At 42.4% G+C, this 22,593-nt stretch overlaps 1 protein-coding gene and 1 long non-coding RNA gene across 2 annotated transcripts in view; one reads left to right on the top strand and one right to left on the bottom strand.

Annotated features, from left to right (window-relative positions):
• LOC128699498 (uncharacterized) overlaps positions 1-10,540 on the bottom strand; it is a 238,725-nt gene extending 228,185 nt beyond the window's left edge. Inside the window, exon 1 of the long non-coding RNA XR_011390999.1 lies at positions 10,389-10,540. This is a non-coding gene — a long non-coding RNA (uncharacterized lncRNA). The remainder of the gene's footprint in view (positions 1-10,388) is intronic.
• The window catches only part of Atu (Another transcription unit), a 359,375-nt gene that overhangs the window by 185,000 nt on the left and 151,782 nt on the right, over positions 1-22,593 (top strand). The gene's annotated exons all lie outside the window — the stretch shown is intronic.

Raw genomic sequence — 22,593 nt, 5'->3', positions numbered from 1 at the left:
TTCATCTGTGCTTAGAGACATTTCTCCAAGTGCAGCTTATCATGTTGGTCATCCTTTCGCCCTTGACCACGACTAATGCCTCGGTACGCACACGCACGTTTTGCACATTTTAATGCAGGAGACGTCTCGCCATTGATGCCTATTTTTTACGATCCTATAGCCAACAGAGGAAACGTCAGCATACGTCTCACTAATTTCACATTCCTTTCTACCCTGTCATCCACCGTCGTGGAGACAATTACAATGTCATTCAGTATTCTGGCATAGTGTCCCCCATCATCCGCCATTTTGTAATAAACAGTCTCAATTACCCGCCATTTTGAAGACTAGTTTTATTTTTATTTGCCAGGATATTATTATTATTATTATTGCTATTATTATTGCTATTATTATTATTATTATTATTATTATTATTATTATTATTATTATTATTATTATTGTTGCTGTTGCTGTTGTTATCGTTATTATTATTATTATTATTATTATGAGTGGTAAATCCATAAGGGTTATTCAGCGCTATGTAGTAAGACTAATTTCTGCCTTATCGCAGCCAGCACCACCTCACACGATGAACTCTCTCTCTCTGTCTCTCTCTCTCTCTCTCTCTCTCTCTCTCTCTCTCTCTCTCTATCTCTCTCTCTATCTCCTCTCTCTCTCTCTCTCTCTCTATCTCCTCTCTCTCTCTCTCTCTCTCTCTCTCTCTCTCTCTCTCTCTCTCTCTCTCGCCCAGTTGTGACCTGACTGATTCACGAAGGACCGAAACGTCGCTCGAAGTTTCCTCTCTTGAGTGTGGATTATTTGTGAATTGTTCCAGCCACGGGTTATTTAGCTTCTTTACAATAGGGCTTTCTGGGCCCATTTGGGTTTAAGGCATCGCAATAACAAAGCTGTCTCTCAGATAACTGAAAGACTCCTGCTGGAACACCTGCTCTCCCTGTTCACCTAGCAGTAAAATAGGTACCTGGGTATTAGTCGACTGATGTAGGTCACATCCTGGGGACAAAATTAACCTAAGTTGTCCGAAATGCTCTACATAACAAGAGACTTTCTGTATAGCCGGTCACTGATGTCAGCAATGGTCTGTATAAGTTGTATTATGTTCTTGTAGAAATAAAGATTATTATTATTATTATTATTTGCTGACTATGACAGTCCAGATGTTACTTACGCTCGTGGGTTATAATTACATTTATGTAAACCCATTTCATTCAATAGGGAAGAAAAACTTGCTAGGAATGTAACCGGTATTCTGTGCCTAGACGACCCCTCAAGGAAGGTTCCTTGATGTTGGTGAGGGGCTCTTGATTTAGGGAATTGGATCTGTGCTCCAGTTCCCAGAATTAAGCCTGAATGCCTTCCACATCCCTCCCCAGGCGCTGTATAATCCTCCGGGTTTAGCTCATCCCCCTTGATTATAATAATAATAATAATGTGCCTAGACGAAGTTCCTTTTGCTTAAAAAGAAACTGATTCTGTCTAATGGTTCGTAGTATTAAGTTCAAGTATAGACAGGTACGTAGTATTAAGTTCAAGTATAGATACCATCATAATATTACTCTCTGGTACACAGGTTGACTTTCTTCAGGTTATTTCTGCCTACAAGTACGTAACACTAGTCTCTAGGTTAGACAATTGTATGTCCTTCATTCTTACATTACCACATTTAGATAACTTTTAATTCCAGTCATTATTAGAATGTTAAAGGAAAATAAATGTTTTATCGTTTATGGCCAGCCTGTTACGTGAAGAGGCGGTCGATGCGCTGGAAAAATAACGGTCTCAATTGTATGTTTAGATTAACTGTCAGAACCTCGGTCCAGGTGTGGGTAGGTGAGGATTTTGTAGAGTATATTCGTGCAAAAATGCAGTTCTTTGAGTGGTATAATACAAGAGGGCGACCACATGCATTACAGGCTCGGAAACACTAATGTCATGTATAGAAAATGAATACTCGACTAAAGTGAGTGTTATGCGGAAATATAGACGATTTGAGTACAGGTGAGGCGTCTCTCTGGTGTAGGTTACGACAGTGTTATGACTCGCTGATCGTGGGTTCTATCCCCGTCCGTGGTATGGTTTGATACGACAGTCTCAAGGACAGATTCTTGTGGTGGGTAGCGTGTTTAACATGAAATGGGATAGAGAGTGCGTTTCTTGAAATTACTGCGATGTCAGCGTGTCTTGTGCACCTGTATGGGAAATGATGCTCAGAACGTTGGTGTTCTACTCACTACGACCAATATTAACATTGGTGTGAAGACAGGTGAATGAGAAACATTCCCATACTTTTAGTATGGGAATATTTCTTATTCTTTTAGTAAGCACAAATTATTTTAATCTTTGTTCAGTAGACATTTGATATCTCTCATCCATTATTAACTTCTCTTTACTTATCCATTCTATTTGATGAGTCGGCGTGATCATTCTATTTGATGAGTCGGCGTGATCATTCTATTTGATGAGTCGGTGTGATCATTCTATTTGATGAGTCGGTGTGATCATTCTATTTGATGAGTCGGTGTGATCATTCTATTTATGATTCTGTGTGATCATTCTATTTGATGAGTCGGTGTGATCATTCTGTTTGATGAGTCGGTGTGATCATTCTATTTGATGAGTCGGTGTGATCATTCTATTTGATGATTCAGTGTGATCATTCTGTTTGATGAGTCGGTGTGATCATTCTATTTGATGAGTCGGCGTGATCATTCTGTTTGATGAGTCGGTGTGATCATTCTATTTGATGATTCAGTGTGATCATTCTATTTGATGAGTCGGTGTGATCATTCTGTTTGATGAGTCGGTGTGATCATTCTATTTGATGAGTCGGTGTGATCATTCTATTTGATGAGTCGGTGTGATCATTCTATTTATGATTCTGTGTGATCATTCTATTTGATGAGTCGGTGTGATCATTCTGTTTGATGAGTCGGTGTGATCATTCTATTTATGATTCTGTGTGATCATTCTATTTGATGAGTCGGTGTGATCATTCTGTTTGATGAGTCGGTGTGATCATTCTGTTTGATGAGTCGGTGTGATCATTCTATTTATGATTCTGTGTGATCATTCTATTTGATGAGTCGGTGTGATCATTCTGTTTGATGAGTCGGTGTGATCATTCTATTTGATGAGTCGGTGTGATCATTCTATTTGATGAGTCGGTGTGATCATTCTGTTTGATGAGTCGGTGTGATCATTCTATTTATGATTCTGTGTGATCATTCTATTTGATGAGTCGGTGTGATCATTCTGTTTGATGAGTCGGTGTGATCATTCTATTTATGATTCTGTGTGATCATTCTATTTGATGAGTCGGTGTGATCATTCTGTTTGATGAGTCGGTGTGATCATTCTGTTTGATGAGTCGGTGTGATCAGTCTATTTGATGATTCAGTGTGATCATTCTATTTGATGATTCAGTGTGATCATTCTATTTGATGAGTCGGTGTGATCATTCTGTTTGATGAGTCGGTGTGATCATTCTATTTGATGAGTCGGTGTGATCATTCTGTTTGATGAGTCGGTGTGATCATTCTATTTGATGAGTCGGTGTGATCAGTCTATTTGATGATTCAGTGTGATCATTCTATTTGATGAGTCGGTGTGATCATTCTATTCGTATCCCCTGTACTTCATCATCAGCTATTTGTCATACGTTTTTCATGGAGCGTAGGAAAAAAAATATATATTCACTCTGCCCGTATCCTTCACCTAGCCAGGATTGACCTTGTAGTCTATAAACCAGTGTAAATATAAGGTACGAGACTACATTCCAATAATACGATTCAACTGTACACAAAGTCTATCAGTTATACCCTTTAATCTCTATGATATATTGTGAGACAAAGTCTTTTTCTTCATAGTGTACCGTAGTTTAAAATTAATTGTTTTGAGATACTTTGTATTTTCTGTATTTGTCAGTGTTTATTAATGTATTTCTAAACTAAGAGGATTTTTATGCTTAAATATTAATACGAACACACACACATATACATAACAGTTGTTTACACATGATGTAAAACTAATGTAAATCGATTTACACGCGTCCGTATTTACATATGTAAAACTAATTGAAGTCTATTTACACGCGTCCATATTTACACATGATTTAACACTAATGGAAATCTATTTACACGCGTCCGTATTTACACATGTAAAACTAATGGAAGTCTGCACGCGTCTATGTTTACACATATAGAACTAATGGAGTTACACGCGTGTATATTAACGCATGATGTAAAACTGATAAGCAAAAAACCGAGTGAAGAACAGCGTAGAGGAGGAATTAAGTGAGGGATGTGAGGACTGAGGTGTGAGACGCATGGATTCTGTTTTGTCCATCATGGATATGTTAATAAAGGTCTTCACAGTAGTTTTGATTGTCTCCTTGTTTTCCGTCAGGTCGCATATGACATCGGTGAAGCACGTGATAGTCGACATTATTTGATCGCTCAGGGGTAATACGTAATCTCCTGCAATGCTTTCTTGGGTTATAGTGCTCCTCACTATTGACTGTTGTGGTGCTAAAGTCGACGCGTTGTCTGTTCCTGCAGCATGTGGCCTGCTGACTGCCGTTGTTGGGTGGGAGTTTGAGCGGGAGGATCGCAAGCTGGCTGAGGAAGGGCGCGACCCCGTCGCTGATGTTTCCTTCGTCGCTGTGGTCGGGGAAGTGGCACTGCTGCCTATTGATGAGGGATCTACTTGGCGTTGGAGGCTGGACAGCTGAAGTTTTCCATGCTACTTTGACACGGCGGAACTTCTCCGGGTACTGCAGGTTCCAAAAATGATGTTTCTTGCAGCAATTTGTACACCAAGGTTCCGTAACTTCACCTCTCTTCAATTTACTCAAGCAGTCCTTGGTCGGATGAGACCCGCTAAAGATATCGCATACTTCTTTAAATTGACATCGGGCGCTGAGTTGGTTTTACCTCTGGCATCTGAAGCACCTCAGAGGCTCTGGGTTATACACCCTAACTGGGTATATTCCCCAGCAACCGAGATCTACTTCAGCTGGGAGAGGCTCTGTTGGTTCAAGATCTGCCTCGTAGGTATGTCGCCGTCCTTCTTGGCTCATAGATGCTCAGCTTTCAGGATGTTTTTGTTACTGTGAATTGCATCGAGAGCCATGTCTAGGTTTTTAATACGCCTTTTGTCACCCGCTCTATGGATTTTAGTTCTGTGAGAACGAGTGGTGATTCGAGGTCATTCACCGTCATAGGACTCTGTGTTTCAGGGAGTGAGAATAAACTCTACTTTCAAGTTTAGGGACACTGATATCTTCAGGCCGTATTTTCTCTCCAGATGAATTATAGCACCATACGGGGTGTCATGGTGTCCTTTGTTGATGAGTCTAAATCTGTTGCCTACTGATGGTTTAGTTTGACTGGTCTGCAGGGTAACATTGTACCTTCCCTTGTATTTCGAAGATCGTACTTCCTGCCAACCTTCGCCATACGATATTTCTGTGGTAGGGATGGACATTTCTTCATCCATATATATCTCACTGGCCAGGCAGATTTCACTTGTATCGCTGTTCCAGGACCCCAGGGAGTCCAGTGGTTGGTCTCGCAGTTTCTTCGCCAAAACTGCGCCCCACATTACCAAACCGAATCCTCGGTTGAGTCCTTGGAAGATCGTGATCTCTTCATTTCGGAAGTAGCCATGAGCTTCCGAGTGACTGTCTCGTCTTTGATGTACCAGCGTTGATGTATACGGTAAACGATGTACCTGCCAGAGGTTGTGAAGGTACGTGGGTGGAAAATTAACCAAATGAACCGTAATGACCTTAGGCAATACTTCTTAAGTCCTGAAGTGACAGAGAAGTTGAGCAAGGTGGATGAGGAAGTTGTGGGGATCTGACTACACACACACACACACACACACACACACACACACACACACACACACACACACACACACACACACACACACACACACACACACGATAAAGCTCATGGAGAAGGGAGAGAGGCGGGGCCAGGAACTATGAATCAACCCCTGCACCCACAAATGTATGAGTACACACATACACACAAAGATTCGCATCTTCATGCCATTTAAGGTCGCCATAAAACTCAATAACCTTTTTCATTCCAGCTTTTATGGAGTATCATAAACTTTTCCAACAATATTCTCCTCTTTTGCATCAATAAAAAAATTCCATTTAATTTAGTCTATTGGCTTCCCTCTGGCTCATCCGCCTTCCTCCTGCATTTCTTTTAAAGCATTCTTTGATACGTGCTCTGATAAATACAACACCAAGCACCACAGGCACGAAGATATGTGTGTGTGTGTGTGTGTGTCTGTGTGTATGTGTGTGTGTGTGTGTGTGTGTGTGTGTGTGTGTGTGTGTGTGTGTGTGTGTGTGTCTGTGTGTATGTGTGAGACTTGGGTAAGATGACGTTCAGCTTGTTGACTCAGATCAGAGTCACTGGTAGCGTGTCCAGCCTCAGGTCACCTCACCCTTTAATAAATTACTTCTTCACAATTATCCCACAGTTTGAGGACGAAGCGCTAGACAACGTTTCGGTTCGTCCTGAACCGTTATCAAGTCGGGAATGAGCAAGCAGAGAGAAGAAACCTTCATAATTCACTGTTCACAGTGACCTAAGATTTAAACCGAATTATTAATTACGCATTTGCTGCTGTCTTATATATTATACTTTGGAAATTCACAATCGTTTGATTATAAAATCAATTATTAGGAAAGGGAGCCGAACTTATACTGGACAGATACCTAAAGAAAGTACCTGACCAGCTGAGCTGTGGTTCGTACGTCGGTTTGCGTGCGGCCAGCAGTAACAGCCTGGTTGATCAGGCCCTGATATACCGGGAGGCCTAGTCATGCACTGGGCCGTGGGGGTTGATGTCCGTAAACCAACCACACCATCAACATGGTACTGCTCTGTTGTTTGCTCTCACCAACAACCTTCCTGGTCAGAGAGCAGATCGCGATTAGCGGACATAGGATCGAGGAATTAGTCCCACACAGAGCACTCTCCCATGAATACAAAAATCATGAGGCCAGATTGTATTGCCGACTGCCTGGTCAACCAGGCCTGTATATAATCCCACAGAGAGTAAGACACTTGTGTTTAAGATATGACTGATAACGTGTCCTGTTTCCGGAGTTGCAAGTTGCTGTTCGACTTCTCCCTTAGCGCTCACCCACTGTTATATATTCATGGGATTGGATACTACCTGAGCTAGGATAATCCAGGAAGATCTTAATTGAATTTAGAGAACTTCAGTGGGATTTTAATAGCATTTAGTAAGTCCCAGGAGGATGTTAATGGGATTGAAGGAACTCCGAGAGAATTTTAATAGCTTTCAGGGAGCTCCAAAGGGATCTCAATAGGAATTACGGAACTCTAGAGAAGATCTCGATAGGATTCAGTAAGCTTCAGGAGGATGGTAATAGGGCTCAGGAGACTCTAAAGGAATCTTATCAAGATTTTGGATCTTAACAGTATTCAATCCTCCAAGAGGACTTTAACAGTATTCAGACCTATAAGTGGATATATGTAATACGATAGAAGTGGTAGGTACAGGCTAATAACAACACATGCAAATTTCTAAGCCCGGGGCAATGACATGATTATAGATATCAAATCACTAACTGAAATACTGTTAAAATGCGACTGAGGAAGTGATTTGTAAGTGATGATTCAGAAACGTTATTAACATCTGTCAACATGACTTAAGAAATCGTAATGACACGATTGCAAATAAACCATACCCCCGGCCGGGGGTAGCGCGACGGGCTGGAGTTTTGAGACTCTATGACCGCGGGTTCAATCCCGGCCGGGGGTATGGTTTAACATCTGTCAGTGAAACTGAAGGATAATTAACGTTATGTTGTACATGAATGGTATACAATACCGACAAGATGAAAAATTCGATACATGGGCAACATCTGGGTATTTTGATCTGTAGACGTTTCTCCATCCAGTGGCTTTATCAATACAATACAAAGACATAATGGAAAGACTAGAACTATATATAAAAGACGAGACAATTAGTCCCTCAGACTTGAAGTTAATAATAATAATAATAATAATAGTATAACATTATATCTTTAGGTCTACAAGTACATGTACAAGGTACACAGACCATAGCTGACATCAGTGACATACTACTATACAGAAAGCCCCTTGTAATACAAAGCATTTCGGGTAAATTAGGTGAATTTTGTCCCAGAATGCGACTCACACCAGCCGACTAACACCCGGGTACCCATTTTACTGATGGGTGAACATGGACAACAGGTATAAGGAAACACGACCGATAGTTCCACCCTTGCCGGGAATCGAACCCGGACCCTCAGCCTGTAAAGCGAGAGCTTTGCCTACCAGGCCACGAGCCAGTCATGCACTGTAGTCTTCACCAACTTCAAGGCTGAGGGACTGATTACCTCGTCTTTTGCATATAGTTCTACAGTCTTTCCATTATGTTCTAGAATTTGTATTGATAAAGCCACTAGATGGCGACACGTCTACAAATAAAGATACCCAGATGTTACACATGTGTCTAATTCATCAACCTGCGTTATTCATCAGCTTTAACTTGCTCTTGTGAGAATTCATATAAATCATATTACACAACATTGGTCACTATACTACTAAATGTACTACAAATCCTTTGGAAAACACAAAACGAAGATATGCAAATTTTGTCCCTAACATCACAGTTTTTGAAAGACGTAGAATAATGAATGATTAAAGTTTTCAGATGTTTGAAAGACACAACATAATGGATGAGTTTAGCCTTCAAGTGGTAGAAAGTATAAAGAGGTGACATAAGGTGCTGAAAATATTACAAAGGATAGAACTCTTTGAAAGGGAATTCTTAAAAGGCAAACATAGATTTCGAGTACATACACAAACAATGGAATAGCAATAAGAATAGTATGTAATTGGAACGAATTGCAATTAACGTGCCCCTCAAAGAAGGTTCCTTGATGTTGGTGAGGGGCTCTTGATTTAGGGAATTGGATCTGTGCTCCAGTTCCCCGAATTAAGCCTGAATGCCTTCCACATCCCCCCCCTAGGCGCTGTATAATCCTCCGGGTTTAGCGCTTCCCCCTTGATTATAATAATAATAATGCAATTAACGTCACTAAAGTAATTAGGTATGTCTTAAAATAGCTTTATATATATATATATATATATATATATATATATATATATATATATATATATATATATATATATATATATATATATATATATATATATATCATGCATGGGCCATTCAGTTTACTGTAATGTTTGTCTTGTTCCTTTAGTAGTGTTGTGAAGTCTGATCTCTAAATTCTTCCTCCCTAGTTTTTGTTTCTCAGTCTGATGCATGTGTAGGTCTGTCAAGGAAGCTGAGCGTCGAGCGTCACTAGTAATGGAAGGTTAAGTTGATATACTTACTGGAAATAGCACAGCAAATGTGTCACTATTAATTCATTGTTTACACCACCACTGAGTCCCGTCCGGTAAGCTAGTGGTTGCTTTGCCGCGGTCCACCCCAGGACCAACGGCTACCATATTCGCAATTACGTCCATAGACACCACCGTCTACAGCCATTGTTTCTTGGCGCAACCCTACCATAGGGCCAGTGGCATCATAGAATGGGTTTTCAAATGACAAAAAAAAGTGACACGGTATTGCTTGTTGGTTTTAAGGGCCATGACGGCTTCTGCTATATGTGTCCTAATCCCAAGAGTTTTTCCCAAAGAATACTGCACTGTCAACAACGCCATTATCTCTGCACGAAGAGGCGTTGTCGTTTTAACGTCAAAAGTATTATTAATTAACGAAACCACTATCTCCGCCTCTCGTACCTGTCACCTAAAAAATGTCTGTCCACTTGTGCGACGCAGCCAATACCTGATCGTTATCACCCATAACTAGCACCCACGACTTCAGCACTACACACAATTAGCTTCCTAGAGGTGAGTGAGTGTGGTTGAACTGGGAAGGAGTGAACTAGTAGGGGTAACTGTTTTTTGAGTGTATGTTTCAAAGAGAGTTAAGAGTCCAACCTTCCCTCTCCAGCCAGGACTTTGCTGCCTCGATAAAACTATTTTTAGTTTGGGAGTTGTTGCTCATCCCCCCCCCCTTCCCGTGCATCTCGCTAGCAGCAGGTTGTTCTTGGGTGCAAAGTAGCCGGTCAAAAAATATACCTACTGTTGCACGTTCCCTCAGAACTGTTCTAGATTTGTTTTCCTCCAGCCCCGAGGAGAGGAAAACGCTTTGTTTACAAGTAACTGCAATTCACTCTGAAGACAGTTTCTCGATCATAACTGAGAATCAACAAACATGAATAATAAAAAACTGATAAAAGACGAGAACTATTTCTTTTATTGCAGAGTAAGTTATTTCTGCCCACTAACTTGCTCATAGTGTGGCTTGGAGGTATCATAGTGCGTGTGTTAGAGGCGATACACGGCGTGTATTGCAAGGGGACACAAGACGGTGCAGTGAGGCGATTGGACGGACGGACTGACACTGAGTACACTGCACACCGCGGAGGGACCAGCCCTTGACTAACCTCACACACACACACACACCAACACTCACAATACTGCTCCTCCCCTTCCCCAGAACGAGACCTCCCTCCTTCCATCCCCTTCTCCTCCCCTCTCCCTCACTCCTTCCCTCCCTCTCTCTCCTTCCATAGTCCAATCAAATTCTGCCAAATCTTTCCTTATTGTCATTCATAAAGTAACCTTACTTGCAGTGCAGTCGTCCTAATATGTTCCGTCACTTTTTGAGGAGCGATCTAGGAAAGGTTTACTTATCGTATGTATGTCTATATACACAATGCACATTCCCTATATTAATGAAAGAACATTAATACACTAAATACGCACTAAATACCGCATCTAAAACAATACACAAATAACCAGCACTTAGGAGATTAAAACTTATGATAATTAGGTCCTACTTGGACCATTGACAAGTCACATTGAAGTTAGAAGGTAAGGAGACCAGAATATATTCGTGAGGGGGCGGGAGAAAAGGAATTGTCAAACGGGAGGAGGGAGTAGTAATAGTGGTTGATAAACCACTGGTGAAGATCAGGCGAAGGAGCCAGGTCATCGAATAGCTGTCGTGTCTTGTAGTTAGCAAGGAATTATCATGGAGTAATATCATATGTACAAGGATAGTTGAGATGGCGTACTTTCCAGATTTTTTTTCCTTCAATACAGTGGCGCCTATAAATGTTCGGTTCTCTGCAGATCAGTTCTGATTTGTTCCAGTTCATGAGACGACCCTCTTCAGACCACGGCGTCGTATTGTTTACATGCTCTTTTGTGTTGCCGGAACCAATACTGCATTATATCGTTCTCTTGTATCCCAAGGTCTAAGGACTCAAAAGTTTCTATTAATGTTGTCATAAGTGTATATCTTGTGTCTCTTCATTCATATTGTTAGTATCGTTATGAGTTCTACTCTCACTCCCTGTACGTGATATACTCGCCTAAGAGATTATGTTTTCCAAGTGATAGTGACTCCAGGTCTGATCAATGGCAATGTTTCAGTACGTCGTAGTTGGTGAGCCCGTAGTGAAAAAAAAAAACGATATTCTGATCAACCAGCTGAAGTTTCCCAGCTCAGGCTGACAGCATTCAATACCACATACCCAAATAGCTCGCACTTAGGAGAATGCGACTTATAACGATGCTTCGATCCGAGGTGGACCATTACCACATGTCTGCAGCCCATGTGGAGGGCGCGGAGAAGAACCCTTTTCTTGACAGAGGGAACATGTGGTAAGAAAAGTAGTGAATGTATACATGCTATTGTGCACAGGCTTGCCAAAAAACGGAAAAAATAAGGAATTTTCACTCATTCAGCCCATGCTGTGCGATGCTTTTTTAATCTTTTTACATAATAATTTCTTGATCTTGCTTTCTGGTTCGACGGGGCCGTAATTAAAGAAAATATACCCCCTTTTTTTCCTTCTACTAAGTTAACTTCTAACATGCCACTTACTAGTACTTCAAGAATATTACACACAGTGAAGGGAAGACAAACGAATATTTACCCAGTATTCTCATGTTTGTGGATCTTGTATCAGGGCAAAAATTACAGGTCCAGCCATGCGTTGCTGATAACAACTTTCTTAACAAAAAATAATATTTACGGACGATACTACAAAAAAAAAAGAAGTATCGTTGCAGGTAAAGGAAAAAACTGAGAATGTTTTGAGTTGTTATTATTATTATTATTATTATTATTATTATTATTAGTTATTGCATTATAATTGTTGTTGTTGCTGTTATTGCTTATCTTAAGCCCGTAGTCATACAGCGCCTGGGGAATGGGAGGTAAACAGGTTTGATACAAGGGAAGGGAGCGCACCTCCGGTTTGTCTCCGGGCGAGTCTTTCACCAACCTCCAGCAGCGGCTGGAAGCCATGCCCTAGGTCCGGAAGTCTCGCCCAAAGACAAGCAATAACCATCTTAATGGCGGTGTTTACCTGACGTTACTTGTAGCGCTCTTGCTCGCTGAAAACAGCTTTGTCTCTCTTAATTCATTCATAAAAAAGGTTGATGTGTAAGGCCCAGTTTTTCCTCCAAAACGAGTGGAGAAATTTATAAATTTCTCGAAGCTTAGACGTTTCATATACCCAACCTTAACATACACCAAGTTTTTTTTTTTTTACCTAAGGTTCTTGAACTGAATTGCATTATATGTGTGGGTAATAAAGTGATATTTACTACCCTAGGCAGCGACGGTCGTAGTAATGTGTGAGCTTTTTACAACAAGTTATACTGGCCATACTACCACACTGATCCTGGCTTCCATGGTTTCTCTCACAGTAGTGCGTGTATGTGTGTGTGTATGTCGACACACATACATTAGAACGTAAATATGCTTCTTATCCAGTCAAACAGCATAACAGTTATAAAACTTCGCTAAAAAATACCCAGAATTGTGCTTGGCAACTTCCAGTCGACTGGGTAATAACGTTCCCGTCTCAGCTTTCTGTTAAACAGTTTTGTGGAATTTGGATAATAAAACTTGATACGATATTTACTGCTACATTTATGTGTCTGGAAACAACTGAATGACATATAAACTGCCTTTCAATTTGATACAGCGAAGGCAGTTAGCATGGTACAGTTTTACTGGAGACATCCAGGGCGGTGGAGGAGTTGGAGCAGGTCTGCTGACACCTGCTGCCCCTGTTCACCTAGCTGTAAATAGGTACCTGAATATTAGTTGACCGTTGCAGAGTCACAGCTTACCCGTGTTTAGACATAGGTACAGGTCTGCTTACACCTACTTACCCTGTTCACCTAGCTGTAAATAGGAACCTGGTGTTAGTTGACCGTTGTGGGTCACAGCTCGCGTTCGATGGAAACGTAGAGGTAAATTTCTTTATACTTGCTGGCCTTCTTCACCTAGCAGTAAATATGTACCTGGGTGTTAGTCGACTGTCAAGGTGAGACGTAGGGGGCGCCTCCCCACACCTGCTGCCCATATCTGCCTAACAATAGATATGTCCCTGGAAAGGAAGACTGTTGTAGCAGTGGCAGAGGCAGAATAACAGCTGTACCTGTGAATGAGCTGAGGCTCAGGCAGAGTAGAATGAGCTGAGGCAGAATAACAGCTTTGCTCGTAGCCTGTGAATGAGCTGAGGCAGAATAACAGCTTGTAAATGAGCTGAGGCAGAATAACAGCCTGTGAATGAGCTGAGGCAGAATAACAGCTAGCCTGTGAATGAGTTGAGGCAGAATAACAGTTCGTAGCCTGTGAATGAGCTGAGGCAGAATAACAGCTTGTAGCCTGTGAATGAGCTGAGGCAGAATAACAGCTTGTAGCCTGTGAATGAGCTGAGGCAGAATAACAGCTCGTAGCCTGTGAATGAGCTGAGGCAGAATAACAGCTCGTAGCCTGTGAATGAGCTGAGGCAGAATAACAGCTCGTAGCCTGTAAATTCAAAAGGGCAAAAAAAAAAGTGAATGTGAGCTTCATGAAGCTGTCTTGCCCATCCCTGGCTCAAAGCTCTCCCATTCCCATCACCTCTATAGATTTAGCACTTCTACACATCACTTAGTGTGAGGCAGTCCACCTCCTCACCATTCATTCCTGTTATAAACATCACAAATTTAAATTACTTATTTGTATTTTTTTACCTAATAATACAAATTACAATGTATAAGATGGAATTTCGAAATCGAAGAAGAAGAAGAAGGAGGAGGAGGAAAAGGAAGAAGCAGGGGAGGAGGAGAAGAAGGAAGGAGGAAGGGGAAGAGTAGGAGAAAAAAGATGGAGAAGAAGAAGAGACTCGAGATTATTTTGAGCGCTTCTCCTCTTCCCCTCCAGTTTTAAAACGTTGCTGGATACATTTCCTTGGATGAGGAACTCTTCAGCCTCGAGGAGTCCCTCAGTATTGAGTTACTGATCAGAATCCTACCTTCAGCAGGATCCTGCCTTCAGGAGTTCCTTACTCTTGAGTTACTGCTTAGACAGCAGGATCCTGCCTTCAGGAGTTCCTTACTCTTGAGTTACTGCTTAGACAGCAGGATCCCGCCTTGAGGAGTCTCTTACTCTTGAGTTACTGCTCAGAATATTACTTGTTGAGATTATAAGCTGCAGTTTCTTCTTTGTCTTCCTCTCATTATTAATTTTTTGTCGTATCATACACAAAAAGCTGTTTTCCTGAAATAGTTGAGTTTGTGTTGTAAGAGAGAGAGAGAAAGAGGATATAATGTCAACAATGGATAATGCAAACTGTACAAGTCAACGGCTTAAACTTGTTACCCTTACGTGTTTTCTACTACGCAATTAATAACAATAATAATAATAATAATAATAATAATAGTAATAGTCATTCAGCGCTAGGAAGGTGAAGACTCAATTCTCCGTTCGCTAACCGCGATACAGCCTCGCGCTGCCAAATTGTATCCTCCTGCAATATGCGCAAACAAGTGGAGCGAGTTGTAATAGGAGGCGTTAACTTTCAGCAGGTGCGACTGTCTCTGGTGATGGGCTCAGGTGTTCAAGCTGTGGATGGTCCTCTCTGGTGATGGGCTCAGGTGTTCAATCTGTGGATGGTCCTCTCTGGTGATGGGCTCAGGTGTTCAATCTGTGGATGGTCCTCTCTGGTGATGGGCTCAGGTGTTCAGGCTGTGGATGGTCCTCTCTGGTGATGGGCTAAGGCGTTCAGGCTGTGGATGGTCCTCTCTGGTGATGGGCTCAGGTGTTCAATCTGTGGATGGTCTTCTCTGGTGATGGGCTCAGGTGTTCAATCTGTGGATGGTCTTCTCTGGTGATGGGCTCAGGTGTTCAATCTGTGGATGGTCCTCTCTGGTGATGAGCTCAGGTGTTCAGGCTGTGGATGGTCCTCTCTGGTGATGGGCTAAGGTGTTCAGGCTGTGGATGGTCCTCTCTGATGATGGGCTCAGGTGTTCAATCTGTGGATGGTCCTCTCTGGTGATGGGCTCAGGTGTTCAATCTGTGGATGGTCCTCTCTGGTGATGGGTTCATGTGTTCAGGCTGTGGATGGTCCTCTCTGGTGATGGGCTCAGGTGTTCAGGCTGTGGATGGTCCTCTCTGGTGATGGGTTCAGGTGTTCAGGCTGTGGATGGTCCTCTCTGGTGATGGGTTCATGTGTTCAGGCTGTGGATGGTCCTCCCTGGTGATGGGTTCAGGTGTTCAGGCTGTGGATGGTCCTCCCTGGTGATGGGTTCAGGTGTTCAGGCTGTGGATGGTCCTCCCTGGTGATGGGTTCATGTGTTCAGGCTGTGGATGGTCCTCCCTGGTGATGGGTTCAAGTATTCTGGCCTTCAGCAGTGATGGTATCTCTCGTCTTGGCCCCTCACTCAGCAGCATCGTGGTAGGTAGCTGGCTTTTATTGTTTCCTCTGAGATTAGTAGCCATGAAACTCATCCCGTGTATTATTATTGATGCATTTTACGGTGTGGGCTACTGGACTGGTAAGCCAGCGGAATGTTTCGATCAGATAACCTAAAACTCCACTTGAGTTAGTTAGCACCTGATTAACATCAGCGTCAAGATAAATTTCCCCATTTTTGCTGACAGACAAAATACCCTCGGCCAGTAGCAGGTTACTTTTCACAGACAAGTATAAATATATCTCTAAGTGCAGATTTGGTGAAAGTACCTTGATTGGTACTGTGCAGGTTACATGCAGCCTCAAGCGAGGTAAAAACCAGTGAAAGAATTAACAACAGAAGGCCATAACTGGGCACTTCATTCCATGCACTTCTAGCATAGTTGATAGCATCTGCAATGTTAAATTTATTCCAGAAGCTTGGTACTGCTAAGTTGGAGTCAAGTCCATTGATGTAACTAGTTTTTTCATCACTTTTCTTTCAACTTTGTAAAACTAACTCTCTTCCTATGAAATAAGTATATTCCTCGCTGCCTGAGGTTCCGGGGAATACAAACTTATCGTGAAATACTTTCTGGACAAGACCATCAATGGGAATGTCTGGAAGCTTAATTATAGCACAATCTTTGTTCATATAAAATGTCCAGGTAGCATAACGCTGGTATTTCTCGCACACCAGCAAGCTAAATTATATCTTCTTAACGTAATATACAACAAAGCCAGGATGTCTTGCCTGTGTTGCTCTCATACCTGTGTTGCTCTCATACCTTACCTGTGTTGCTCTTATACCTTGCCTGTGTTGCTCTCATACCTTACCTGTGTTGCTCTAATACCTTGCCTGTGTTGCTCTCATACCTTGCCTGTTACTCTCATACCTTACCTGTGTTGCTCTCATACCTTACCTGTGTTGCTCTTATACCTTACCTGTGTTGCTCTTATACCTTACCTGTGTTGCTCTTATACCTTGCCTGTGTTACTCTCATACCTTACCTGTGTTGCTCTTATACCTTACCTGTGTTGCTCTTATACCTTACCTGTGTTGCTCTCATACCTTACCTGTGTTACTCTCATACCTTACCTGTGTTGCTCTTATACCTTACCTGTGTTACTCTCATACCTTACCTGTGTTGCTCTCATACCTTACCTGTGTTACTCTCATACCTTGCCTGTGTTACTCTCATACCTTACCTGTGTTGCTCTTATACCTTACCTGTGTTACTCTCATACCTTGCCTGTGTTACTCTCATACCTTACCTGTGTTGCTCTTATACCTTACCTGTGTTGCTCTTATACCTTGCCTGTGTTACTCTCATACCTTGCCTGTGTTACTCTCATACCTTGCCTGTGTTGCTCTCATACCTTACCTGTGTTGCTCTTATACCTTACCTGTGTTGTTCTCATACCTTGCCTGTGTTACTCTCATACCTTACCTGTGTTGCTCTCATACCTTACCTGTGTTGCTCTGATACCTTACCTGTGTTGCTCTTATACCTTACCTGTGTTGCTCTTATACCTTACCTGTGTTGCTCTTATACCTTACCTGTGTTGCTCTCATACCTTGCCTGTGTTACTCTCATACCTTGCCTGTGTTACTCTCATACCTTACCTGTGTTACTCTCATACCTTGCCTGTGTTACTCTCATACCTTACCTGTGTTGCTCTTATACCTTACCTGTGTTGCTCTTATACCTTGCCTGTGTTACTCTCATACCTTGCCTGTGTTACTCTCATACCTTGCCTGTGTTGCTCTCATACCTTACCTGTGTTGCTCTTATACCTTGCCTGTGTTACTCTCATACCTTACCTGTGTTGCTCTCATACCTTACCTGTGTTGCTCTCATACCTTACCTGTGTTGCTCTTATACCTTACCTGTGTTCCTCTCATACCTTGCCTGTGTTACTCTCATACCTTACCTGTGTTGCTCTCATACCTTGCCTGTGTTACTCTCATACCTTGCCTGTGTTACTCTCATACCTTGCCTGTGTTACTCTCATACCTCACCTGTGTTGCTCTCATACCTTGCCTGTGTTACTCTTATACCTTGCCTGTGTTACTCTCATACCTTGCCTGTGTTACTCTCATACCTTGCCTGTGTTACTCTCATACCTTACCTGTGTTACTCTCATACCTTACCTGTGTTACTCTCATACCTTGCCTGTGTTACTCTCATACCTTACCTGTGTTACTCTCATACCTTACCTGTGTTACTCTCATACCTTACCTGTGTTACTCTCATACCTTGCCTGTGTTACTCTCATACCTTGCCTGTGTTACTCTCATACCTTACCTGTGTTACTCTCATACCTTACCTGTGTTACTCTCATACCTTGCCTGTGTTACTCTCATACCTTGCCTGTGTTACTCTCATACCTTGCCTGTGTTACTCTCATACCTTGCCTGTGTTACTCTCATACCTTACCTGTGTTACTCTCATACCTTACCTGTGTTACTCTCATACCTTACCTGTGTTACTCTCATACCTTACCTGTGTTACTCTCATACCTTGCCTGTGTTACTCTCATACCTTGCCTGTGTTACTCTCATACGTTGCCTGTGTTACTCTCATACCTTGCCTGTGTTACTCTCATACCTTGCCTGTGTTACTCTCATACCTTACCTGTGTTACTCTCATACCTTGCCTGTGTTACTCTCATACCTTGCCTGTGTTACTCTCATACCTTACCTGTGTTACTCTCATACCTTGCCTGTGTTACTCTCATACCTTACCTGTGTTACTCTCATACCTTGCCTGTGTTACTCTCATACCTTACCTGTGTTACTCTCATACCTTGCCTGTGTTACTCTTATACCTTACCTGTGTTACTCTCATACCTTGCCTGTGTTACTCTCATACCTTACCTGTGTTACTCTCATACCTTGCCTGTGTTACTCTCATACCTTACCTGTGTTACTCTCATACCTTACCTGTGTTACTCTCATACCTTACCTGTGTTACTCTCATACCTTGCCTGTGTTACTCTTATACCTTACCTGTGTTACTCTCATACCTTTCCTGTGTTACTCTCATACCTTACCTGTGTTACTCTCATACCTTACCTGTGTTACTCTCATACCTTGCCTGTGTTACTCTCATACCTTACCTGTGTTACTCTCATACCTTGCCTGTGTTGCTCTCATACCTTGCCTCTGTTACTCTCATACCTTGTTTGTGTTACTCTCATACCTTACCTGTGTTACTCTCATACCTTACCTGTGTTACTCTCATACCTTGCCTGTGTTACTCTCATACCTTACATGTGTTACTCTCATACCTTGCCTGTGTTACTCTCATACCTTGCCTGTGTTACTCTCATACCTTACCTGTGTTACTCTCATACCTTACCTGTGTTACTCTCATACCTTACCTGTGTTACTCTCATACCTTGCCTGTGTTACTCTCATACCTTACCTGTGTTACTCTCATACCTTGCCTGTGTTACTCTCATACCTTACCTGTGTTACTCTCATACCTTGCCTGTGTTACTCTCATACCTTGCCTGTGTTACTCTCATACCTTGCCTGTGTTACTCTCATACCTTGCCTGTGTTACTCTCATACCTTGCCTGTGTTACTCTCATACCTTGCCTGAGTTACTCTCATACTCTTACCTTGCCTGTGTTACTCTCATACCTTGCCTGTGTTACTCTCATACCTTGCCTGTGTTACTCTCATACCTTACCTGTGTTACTCTCATACCTTGCCTGTGTTACTCTCATACCTTGCCTGTGTTACTCTCATACCTTGCCTGTGTTACTCTCATACCTTGCCTGTGTTACTCTCATACCTTGCCTGTGTTACTCTCATACCTTGCCTGTGTTACTCTCATACCTTGCCTGTGTTACTCTCATACCTTGCCTGTGTTACTCTCATACCTTGCCTGTGTTACTCTCATACCTTGCCTGTGTTACTCTCATACCTTGCCTGTGTTACTCTCATACCTTGCCTGTGTTACTCTCATACCTTGCCTGTGTTACTCTCATACCTTGCCTGTGTTACTCTCATACCTTGCCTGTGTTATACCTTGCCTGTGTTACCTGTGTTACTCTCATACCTTGCCTGTGTTACTCTCATACCTTGCCTGTGTTACTCTCATACCTTGCCTGTGTTACTCTCATACCTTGCCTGTGTTACTCTCATACCTTGCCTGTGTTACTCTCATACCTTGCCTGTGTTACTCTCATACCTTGCCTGTGTTACTCTCATACCTTGCCTGTGTTGCTCTTATACCTTGCCTGTGTTACTCTCATACCTTGCCTGTGTTACTCTCATACCTTGCCTGTGTTACTCTCATACCTTGCCTGTGTTACTCTCATACCTTGCCTGTGTTACTCTCATACCTTGCCTGTGTTACTCTCATACCTTGCCTGTGTTACTCTCATACCTTGCCTGTGTTACTCTCATACCTTGCCTGTGTTACTCTCATACCTTGCCTGTGTTACTCTCATACCTTGCCTGTGTTACTCTCATACCTTGCCTGTGTTACTCTCATACCTTGCCTGTGTTACTCTCATACCTTGCCTGTGTTACTCTCATACCTTGCCTGTGTTACTCTCATACCTTGCCTGTGTTACTCTCATACCTTGCCTGTGTTACTCTCATACCTTGCCTGTGTTACTCTCATACCTTGCCTGTGTTACTCTCATACCTTGCCTGTGTTACTCTCATACCTTGCCTGTGTTACTCTCATACCTTGCCTGTGTTACTCTCATACCTTGCCTGTGTTACTCTCATACCTTGCCTGTGTTACTCTCATACCTTGCCTGTGTTACTCTCATACCTTGCCTGTGTTACTCTCATACCTTGCCTGTGTTACTCTCATACCTTGCCTGTGTTACTCTCATACCTTGCCTGTGTTACTCTCATACCTTGCCTGTGTTACTCTCATACCTTGCCTGTGTTACTCTCATACCTTACCTGTGTTACTCTCATACCTTGCCTGTGTTACTCTCATACCTTGCCTGTGTTACTCTCATACCTTGCCTGTGTTACTCTCATACCTTGCCTGTGTTACTCTCATACCTTGCCTGTGTTACTCTCATACCTTGCCTGTGTTACTCTCATACCTTGCCTGTGTTACTCTCATACCTTGCCTGTGTTACTCTCATACCTTGCCTGTGTTACTCTCATACCTTGCCTGTGTTACTCTCATACCTTGCCTGTGTTACTCTCATACCTTGCCTGTGTTACTCTCATACCTTGCCTGTGTTACTCTCATACCTTGCCTGTGTTACTCTCATACCTTGCCTGTGTTACTCTCATACCTTGCCTGTGTTACTCTCATACCTTGCCTGTGTTACTCTCATACCTTACCTGTGTTACTCTCATACCTTGCCTGTGTTACTCTCATACCTTGCCTGTGTTACTCTCATACCTTACCTGTGTTACTCTCATACCTTACCTGTGTTACTCTCATACCTTGCCTGTGTTACTCTCATACCTTACCTGTGTTACTCTCATACCTTGCCTGTGTTACTTTCATACCTTGCCTGTGTTTCTCTCATACCTTGCCTGTGTTACTCTCATACCTTGCCTGTGTTACTCTCATACCTTGCCTGTGTTACTCTCATACCTTGCCTGTGTTACTCTCATACCTTGCCTGTGTTACTCTCATACCTTGCCTGTGTTACTCTCATACCTTGCCTGTGTTACTCTCATACCTTGCCTGTGTTACTCTCATACCTTACCTGTGTTACTCTCATACCTTGCCTGTGTTACTCTCATACCTTGCCTGTGTTACTCTCATACCTTACCTGTGTTACTCTCATACCTTACCTGTGTTACTCTCATACCTTGCCTGTGTTACTCTCATAGCTTGCCTGTGTTACTCTCATACCTTGCCTGTGTTGCTGTCATACCTTGCCTGTGTTACTCTCATACCTTGCCTGTGTTACTCTCATACCTTGCCTGTGTTGCTGTCATACCTTGCCTGTGTTACTCTCATACCTTGCCTGTGTTACTCTCATACCTTGCCTGTGTTATTCTCATACCTTGCCTGTGTTGCTGTCATACCTTACCTGTGTTACTCTCATACCTTACCTGTGTTACTCTCATACCTTACTTGTGTTACTCTCATACCTTACCTGTGTTACTCTCATACCTTACCTGTGTTACTCTCATACCTTGCCTGTGTTGCTGTCATATCTTCACAACTCTCGAATATTTATTGATGTGTGTTTATATAGGTGAGGTCCTCGGTGCTTGATATTTTCAACTGCACTACAATCCTCTAGTTTGGGAGTTGATGGCTCTTCATCATCCAAGGAACAGAAACTTGAAGAATAAAAATGCAAAATATCATGACTTGTAAATGGTCCAAGGACCGAAACGTCGTCATAAGTTTCTCACTCCTGTATGCGGGTTATTTGTGAATTAAAACTTATCTCCCTTTTATTGAATGTAACCTCATTGTCTCTCTAATGTGGCTCGGCTCCTCCAGTTTTGGTAACCAATTAACTATAATGATGGACTGTCCCATTTTGGAAAATAAATGACATAGCTGTTTTGATATTCTTTAAGTCTTGCCATCGCACAGAATTTAGGAGCGTTAGCAATCGAATTTTCTACTTTATAATACGTTTTAATTTTTTTTTACGGCAAATAAACCACCGGCTTATCGTTTGGATGAAACTGTGATGTTAACCACAGCAGGGCGCAGGAGGATTCAGATGTGGAACTGGATTCTGCCAGGGCCCGGTGGCCTGGTGGCTAAAGCTCCCGCTTCACACAC

This window comes from Cherax quadricarinatus, unplaced genomic scaffold, assembly GCF_038502225.1.
Source record: "Cherax quadricarinatus isolate ZL_2023a unplaced genomic scaffold, ASM3850222v1 Contig4, whole genome shotgun sequence".
Taxonomy (NCBI): domain Eukaryota; kingdom Metazoa; phylum Arthropoda; class Malacostraca; order Decapoda; family Parastacidae; genus Cherax; species Cherax quadricarinatus.
Note: the sequence above shows the minus strand (reverse complement) of the source record. Positions and strands in the feature narration are given on the sequence as shown.